Here is a 7,917-nt window from a genome sequence, read left to right on the forward strand (position 1 = left end):
GGAATCTGTGGAGAAATTAAATAATGTCAGAGATAGCACACTAGACCCTAACCATATTTACTTTTGAGAATATTAAGGGTAAAATAACAAAATAAGAGGATTTAAACTCAAGACCTTCTAATTATAAGTAAAGAGCCCATAGGTCCCCATAAATTAAATATTTAAAAAGTGATCTGGAGAATATTTTCAGTCAGTACTGGTTACTATCAAGATCTTTAAATGGCTTGATGACTCTAAACTAAGTCACTGCAGTATTATACTTAAATACTGTTTGTTTTATATAAACAAATAAGATGAAGGAGAATCAGACTTACGTGATGTAGACAGAGAAGGAGAGGTTACTGATGTAGAAGAGAGATACGGGGTTGATGTTCTGGTAGTAGACGGAGTATGGGAGAATGGTGGTGGAGAGGGGGTTGTCGTAGAAGTTGTATGAGGGGGTGTTGTTGTAGAGGGGGTGTAGGGGGTTGTTGAAGGAGGTGGAGGGGTGATTGTTGTAGAGGGGGTGTAGGGGGTTGTTGTAGGAGGTGGAGAGGTGATTGTTGTAGAGGGGGTGTAGGGGGTTGTTGTAGGAGGTGGAGGTGTGATTGTTGTAGAGGGAGTGTAGGGGGTTGTTGTAGGAGGTGGAGGGGTGATTGTTGTAGAGGGGGTGTAGGGGGTTGTTGTAGGAGGTGGAGGGGTGATTGTTGTAGAGGGAGTGTGGGGGGTTGTTGTAGAGGGAGGTGGAGGGGTGATTGTTGTAGAGGGGGTGTGGGGGGTTGTTGTAGGAGGTGGAGGGGTGATTGTTGTAGAGGGGGTGTAGGGAGTTGTTGTAGGAGGTGGAGGGGAGATTGTTGTAGAGGGAGTGTAGGGGGTTGTTGTAGGAGGTGGAGGGTTGATTGTTGTAGAGGGAGTGTAGGGGGTTGTTGTAGGAGGTGGAGGGGTGATTGTTGTAGAGGGGGTGTAGGGGGTTGTTGTAGGAGGTGGAGGGGTGTTTATTGTAGAGGGAGTGTAGGGGGTTGTTGTAGGAGGTGGAGGGGTGGTGATTGTTGTAGAGGGAGTGTGGGGGGTTGTTGTAGGAGGTGGAGGGGTGATTGTTGTAGAGGGGGTGTAGGGGGTTGTTGTAGGAGTTGGAGGTGTGATTGTTGTAGAGGGGGTGTAGGGGGTTGTTGTAGGAGGTGGAGGGGTGATTGTTGTAGAGGGAGTGTGGGGGGTTGTTGTCGGAGGTGGAGGGGTGATTGTTGTAGAGGGGGTGTAGGGGGTTGTTGTAGGAGGTGGAGGGGTGATTGTTGTAGAGGGGGTGTAGGGGGTTGTTGTAGGAGGTGGAGGGGTGATTGTTGTAGAGGGGGTGTGGGGGGTTGTTGTAGGAGGTGGAGGGGTGATTGTTGTAGAGGGGGTGTGGGGGGTCGTTGTAGGAGGTGGAGGGGTGATTGTTGTAGAGGGGGTGTAGGGGGTTGTTGTAGGAGGTGGAGGGGTGATTGTTGTAGAGGGAGTGTGGGGGGTTGTTGTAGGAGGTGGAGGGGTGATTGTTGTAGAGGGGGTGTAGGGGGTTGTTGTAGGAGTTGGAGGTGTGATTGTTGTAGAGGGGGTGTAGGGGGTTGTTGTAGGAGGTGGAGGGGTGGTGATTGTTGTAGAGGGAGTGTAGGGGGTTGTTGTAGGAGGTGGAGGGGTGGTTGTTGTAGAGGGGGTGTAGGGGGTTGTTGTAGGAGGTGGAGGGGTGATTGTTGTAGAGGGGGTGTAGGGGGTTGTTGTAGGAGGTGGAGGGGTGATTGTTGTAGAGGGGGTGTAGGGGGTTGTTGTAGAGGGAGGTGGAGGGGTGGTGGTTGTTGTAGAGGGGGTGTAGGGGGTTGTTGTAGGAGTTGGAGGTGTGATTGTTGTAGAGGGAGTGTAGGGGGTTGTTGTAGGAGGTGGAGGGGTGATTGTTGTAGAGGGAGTGTAGGGGGTTGTTGTAGGAGGTGGAGGGGTGGTTGTTGTAGAGGGGGTGTAGGGGGTTGTTGTAGGAGGTGGAGGGGTGGTTGTTGTAGAGGGGGTGTAGGGGGTTGTTGTAGGAGGTGGAGGGGTGATTGTTGTAGAGGGAGTGTGGGGGGTTGTTGTCGGAGGTGGAGGGGTGATTGTTGTAGAGGGGGTGTGGGGGGTTGTTGTAGAGGGAGGTGGAGGGGTGATTGTTGTAGAGGGGGTGTAGGGGGTTGTTGTAGGAGGTGGAGGGGAGATTGTTGTAGAGGGAGTGTGGGGGGTTGTTGTAGGAGTTGGAGGTGTGTTTGTTGTAGAGGGGGTGTGGGGGGTTGTTGTAGGAGGTGGAGGGGAGATTGTTGTAGAGGGAGTGTAGGGGGTTGTTGTAGGAGGTGGAGGGGTGATTGTTGTAGAGGGGGTGTAGGGGGTTGTTGTAGGAGGTGGAGGGGTGATTGTTGTAGAGGGGGTGTAGGGGGTTGTTGTAGGAGGTGGAGGGGTGATTGTTGTAGAGGGAGTGTAGGGGGTTGTTGTAGGAGGTGGAGGGGTGATTGTTGTAGAGGGGGTGTAGGGGGTTGTTGTTGGAGTTGGAGGGGTGATTGTTGTAGAGGGGGTGTAGGGGGTTGTTGTAGAGGGAGGTGGAGGGGTGATTGTTGTAGAGGGGGTGTAGGGGGTTGTTGTAGGAGGTGGAGGGGTGGTGATTGTTGTAGAGGGAGGGTAGGGGGTTGTTGTAGGAGGTGGAGGGGTGATTGTTGTAGAGGGGGTGTAGGGGGTTGTTGTAGGAGGTGGAGGGGTGATTGTTGTAGAGGGGGTGTAGGGGGTTGTTGTTGGAGTTGGAGGGGTGATTGTTGTAGAGGGAGTGTGGGGGGTTGTTGTAGAGGGAGGTGGAGGGGTGATTGTTGTAGAGGGGGTGTAGGGGGTTGTTGTAGGAGGTGGAGGGGTGATTGTTGTAGAGGGGGTGTAGGGGGTTGTTGTAGGAGGTGGAGGGGTGATTGTTGTAGAGGGGGTGTAGGGGGTTGTTGTAGGAGGTGGAGGGGTGATTGTTGTAGAGGGGGTGTAGGGGGTTGTTGTAGGAGGTGGAGGGGTGATTGTTGTAGAGGGGGTGTAGGGGGTTGTTGTAGGAGGTGGAGGGGTGATTGTTGTAGAGGGGGTGTGGGGGGTTGTTGTAGGAGGTGGAGGGGTGATTGTTGTAGAGGGGGTGTGGGGGGTTGTTGTAGGAGGTGGAGGGGAGATTGTTGTAGAGGGAGTGTAGGGGGTTGTTGTAGGAGGTGGAGGGTTGATTGTTGTAGAGGGAGTGTAGGGGGTTGTTGTAGGAGGTGGAGGGGTGATTGTTGTAGAGGGAGTGTAGGGGGTTGTTGTAGGAGGTGGAGGTGTGATTGTTGTAGAGGGGGTGTAGGGGGTTGTTGTAGGAGGTGGAGGGGTGATTGTTGTAGAGGGGGTGTAGGGGGTTGTTGTAGGAGTTGGAGGGGTGGTGATTGTTGTAGAGGGAGTGTGGGGGGTTGTTGTAGGAGGTGGAGGGTTGATTGTTGTATAGGGGGTTGTTGTAGAGGGAGGTGGAGGGGTGATTGTTGTAGAGGGAGTGTGGGGGGTTGTTGTAGGAGGTGGAGGGGTGATTGTTGTAGAGGGGGTGTAGGGGGTTGTTGTAGGAGGTGGAGGGGTGATTGTTGTAGAGGGGGTGTAGGGGGTTGTTGTAGGAGGTGGAGGGGTGATTGTTGTAGAGGGGGTGTAGGGGGTTGTTGTAGGAGGTGGAGGGGTGATTGTTGTAGAGGGGGTGTGGGGGGTTGTTGTAGGAGGTGGAGGGGTGATTGTTGTAGAGGGGGTGTAGGGGGTTGTTGTAGATGGGGGTAGGGTGGTGATTGTTGTAGAGGGGGTGTAGGGGGTTGTTGTAGGAGGTGGAGGGGTGATTGTTGTAGAGGGAGTGTAGGGGGTTGTTGTAGGAGGTGGAGGGGTGATTGTTGTAGAGGGGGTGTAGGGGGTTGTTGTAGGAGGTGGAGGGGTGATTGTTGTAGAGGGGGTGTAGGGGGTTGTTGTAGATGGGGGTAGGGTGGTGATTGTTGTAGAGGGGGTGTAGGGGGTTGTTGTAGGAGATGGAGAGGTGATTGTTGTAGAGGGGGTGTAGGGGGTTGTTGTAGGAGTTGGAGGTGTGATTGTTGTAGAGGGAGTGTAGGGGGTTGTTGTAGGAGGTGGAGGGGTGGTGATTGTTGTAGAGGGAGTGTAGGGGGTTGTTGTAGGAGGTGGAGGGGTGATTGTTGTAGAGGGGGTGTAGGGGGTTGTTGTAGGAGGTGGAGGGGTGGTGATTGTTGTAGAGGGAGTGTGGGGGGTTGTTGTAGGAGGTGGAGGGGTGATTGTTGTAGAGGGAGTGTAGGGGGTTGTTGTAGGAGGTGGAGGGGTGGTGATTGTTGTAGAGGGAGTGTGGGGGGTTGTTGTAGGAGGTGGAGGGGTGATTGTTGTAGAGGGAGTGTAGGGGGTTGTTGTAGAGGGAGGTGGAGGGGTGATTGTTGTAGAGGGAGTGTGGGGGGTTGTTGTAGGAGGTGGAGGGGTGATTGTTGTAGAGGGGGTGTAGGGGGTTGTTGTAGGAGGTGGAGGGGTGATTGTTGTAGAGGGGGTGTAGGGGGTTGTTGTAGGAGGTGGAGGGGTGATTGTTGTAGAGGGAGTGTGGGGGGTTGTTGTAGGAGGTGGAGGGGTGATTGTTGTAGAGGGGGTGTAGGGGGTTGTTGTAGGAGGTGGAGGGGTGATTGTTGTAGAGGGAGTGTGGGGGGTTGTTGTAGGAGGTGGAGGGGTGATTGTTGTAGAGGGGGTGTAGGGGGTTGTTGTAGATGGGGGTAGGGTGGTGATTGTTGTAGAGGGGGTGTAGGGGGTTGTTGTTGGAGTTGGAGGGGTGATTGTTGTAGAGGGGGTGTAGGGGGTTGTTGTAGGAGGTGGAGGGGTGGTGATTGTTGTAGAGGGAGTGTAGGAGGTTGTTGTAGGAGGTGGAGGGGTGATTGTTGTAGAGGGAGTGTGGGGGGTCGTTGTAGGAGTTGGAGGGGTGATTGTTGTAGAGGGGGTGTAGGGGGTTGTTGTAGGAGGTGGAGGGGTGGTGATTGTTGTAGAGGGAGTGTAGGGGGTTGTTGTAGGAGGTGGAGGGGTGATTGTTGTAGAGGGGGTGTAGGGGGTTGTTGTAGGAGTTGGAAGTGTGATTGTTGTAGAGGGGGTGTAGGGGGTTGTTTTAGAGGGAGGTGGAGGGGTGATTGTTGTAGAGGGGGTGTAGGGGGTTGTTGTAGGAGGTGGAGGGGTGATTGTTGTAGAGGGGGTGTAGGGGGTCGTTGTAGGAGGTGGAGGGGTGATTGTTGTAGAGGGAGTGTGGGGGGTTGTTGTAGGAGGTGGAGGGGTGATTGTTGTAGAGGGGGTGTAGGGGGTTGTTGTAGGAGGTGGAGGGGTGATTGTTGTAGAGGGAGAGTGGGGGGTTGTTGTAGGAGGTGGAGGGGTGGTGATTGTTGTAGAGGGAGTGTAGGGGGTTGTTGTAGAAGGTGGAGGTGTGATTGTTGTAGAGGGAGTGTAGGGGGTTGTTGTAGGAGGTGGAGGTGTGATTGTTGTAGAGGGAGTGTGGGGGGTCGTTGTAGGAGGTGGAGGGGTGATTGTTGTAGAGGGGGTGTAGGGGGTTGTTGTAGGAGGTGGAGGGGTGATTGTTGTAGAGGGAGTGTGGGGGGTTGTTGTAGAGGGAGGTGGAGGGGTGATTGTTGTAGAGGGGGTGTAGGGGGTTGTTGTAGGAGGTGGAGGGGTGATTGTTGTAGAGGGGGTGTAGGGGGTTGTTGTAGGAGGTGGAGGGGTGATTGTTGTAGAGGGGGTGTAGGGGGTTGTTGTAGGAGTTGGAGGTGTGATTGTTGTAGAGGGGGTGTAAGGGGTTGTTGTAGGAGGTGGAGGGGTGGTGATTGTTGTAGAGGGAGTGTAGGGGGTTGTTGTAGGAGTTGGAGGTGTGATTGTTGTAGAGGGGGTGTAGGGGGTTGTTGTAGGAGGTGGAGGGGTGGTGATTGTTGTAGAGGGAGTGTAGGGGGTTGTTGTAGGAGGTGGAGGGGAGATTGTTGTAGAGGGAGTGTGGGGGGTTGTTGTAGGAGGTGGAGGGGTGATTGTTGTAGAGGGGGTGTAGGGGGTTGTTGTAGGAGGTGGAGGGGTGATTGTTGTAGAGGGAGTGTGGGGGGTTGTTGTAGGAGGTGGAGGGGTGATTGTTGTAGAGGGAGTGTGGGGGGTTGTTGTAGGAGGTGGAGGGGTGATTGTTGTAGAGGGAGTGTAGGGGGTTGTTGTAGGAGGTGGAGCGGTGATTGTTGTAGAGGGGGTGTAGGGGGTTGTTGTTGGAGTTGGAGGGGTGATTGTTGTAGAGGGGGTGTAGGGGGTTGTTGTAGGAGGTGGAGGGGTGATTGTTGTAGAGGGGGTGTAGGGGGTTGTTGTAGGAGGTGGAGGGGTGGTGATTGTTGTAGAGGGGGTGTAGGGGGTTGTTGTAGGAGGTGGAGGGGTGGTGATTGTTGTAGAGGGGGTGTAGGGGGTTGTTGTAGGAGGTGGAGGGGTGATTGTTGTAGAAGGAGTGTGGGGGGTTGTTGTAGGAGGTGGAGTGGTGATTGTTGTAGAGGGGGTGTAGGGGGTTGTTGTAGGAGGTGGAGGGGTGATTGTTGTAGAGGGGGTGTAGGGGGTTGTTGTAGGAGGTGGAGGGGTGATTGTTGTAGAGGGAGTGTGGGGGGTTGTTGTAGGAGGTGGAGGGGTGATTGTTGTAGAGGGGGTGTGGGGGGTTGTTGTCGGAGGTGGAGGTGTGATTGTTTTAGAGGGAGTGTAGGGGGTTGTTGTAGGAGGTGGAGGGGTGATTGTTGTAGAGGGGGTGTAGGGGGTTGTTGTAGGAGGTGGAGGGGTGATTGTTGTAGAGGGGGTGTAGGGGGTTGTTGTAGGAGGTGGAGGGGTGATTGTTGTAGAGGGAGTGTAGGGGGTTGTTGTAGGAGGTGGAGGGGTGATTGTTGTAGAGGGGGTGTAGGGGGTTGTTGTAGGAGGTGGAGGGGTGATTGTTGTAGAGGGAGTGTGGGGGGTTGTTGTAGGAGGTGGAGGGGTGGTTGTTGTAGAGGGGGTGTAGGGGGTTGTTGTAGGAGGTGGAGGTGTGATTGTTGTAGAGGGAGTGTGGGGGGTTGTTGTAGGAGGTGGAGGGGTGGTGATTGTTGTAGAGGGGGTGTAGGGGGTTGTTGTAGGAGGTGGAGGGGTGGTGATTGTTGTAGAGGGAGTGTAGGGGGTTGTTGTAGGAGGTGGAGGGGTGATTGTTGTAGAGGGAGTGTGGGGGATTGTTGTAGGAGGTGGAGGGGTGGTGATTGTTGTAGAGGTAGTGTGGGGGGTTGTTGTAGGAGGTGGAGGGGTGATTGTTGTAGAGGGAGTGTAGGGGGTTGTTGTAGGAGGTGGAGGTGTGATTGTTGTAGAGGGAGTGTGGGGGGTTGTTGTAGGAGGTGGAGGGGTGGTGATTGTTGTAGAGGGGGTGTAGGGGGTTGTTGTAGGAGGTGGAGGGGTGGTGATTGTTGTAGAGGGAGTGTGGGGGGTTGTTGTAGGAGGTGGAGGGGTGATTGTTGTAGAGGGAGTGTGGGGGGTTGTTGTAGGAGGTGGAGGGGTGATTGTTGTAGAGGGGGTGTAGGGGGTTGTTGTAGGAGGTGGAGGGGTGGTGATTGTTGTAGAGGGGGTGTAGGGGGTTGTTGTAGGAGGTGGAGGGGTGATTGTTGTAGAGGGGGTGTAGGGGGTTGTTGTAGGAGGTGGAGGGGTGATTGTTGTAGAGGGAGTGTGGGGGGTTGTTGTAGGAGGTGGAGGGGTGATTGTTGTAGAGGGAGTGTAGGGGGTTGTTGTAGGAGGTGGAGGGGTTATTGTTGTAGAGGTAGTGTGGGGGGTTGTTGTAGGAGGTGGAGGGGTGATTGTTGTAGAAGGAGTGTGGGGGGTTGTTGTAGGAGGTGGAGGGGTGATTGTTGTAGAGGGGGTGTAGGGGGTTGTTGTAGGAGGTGG

This window comes from Lepisosteus platostomus, chromosome 18, assembly GCF_059453375.1.
Source record: "Lepisosteus platostomus isolate fLepPlt1 chromosome 18, fLepPlt1.hap1, whole genome shotgun sequence".
NCBI classification, from domain to species: Eukaryota; Metazoa; Chordata; class Actinopteri; order Semionotiformes; family Lepisosteidae; genus Lepisosteus; species Lepisosteus platostomus.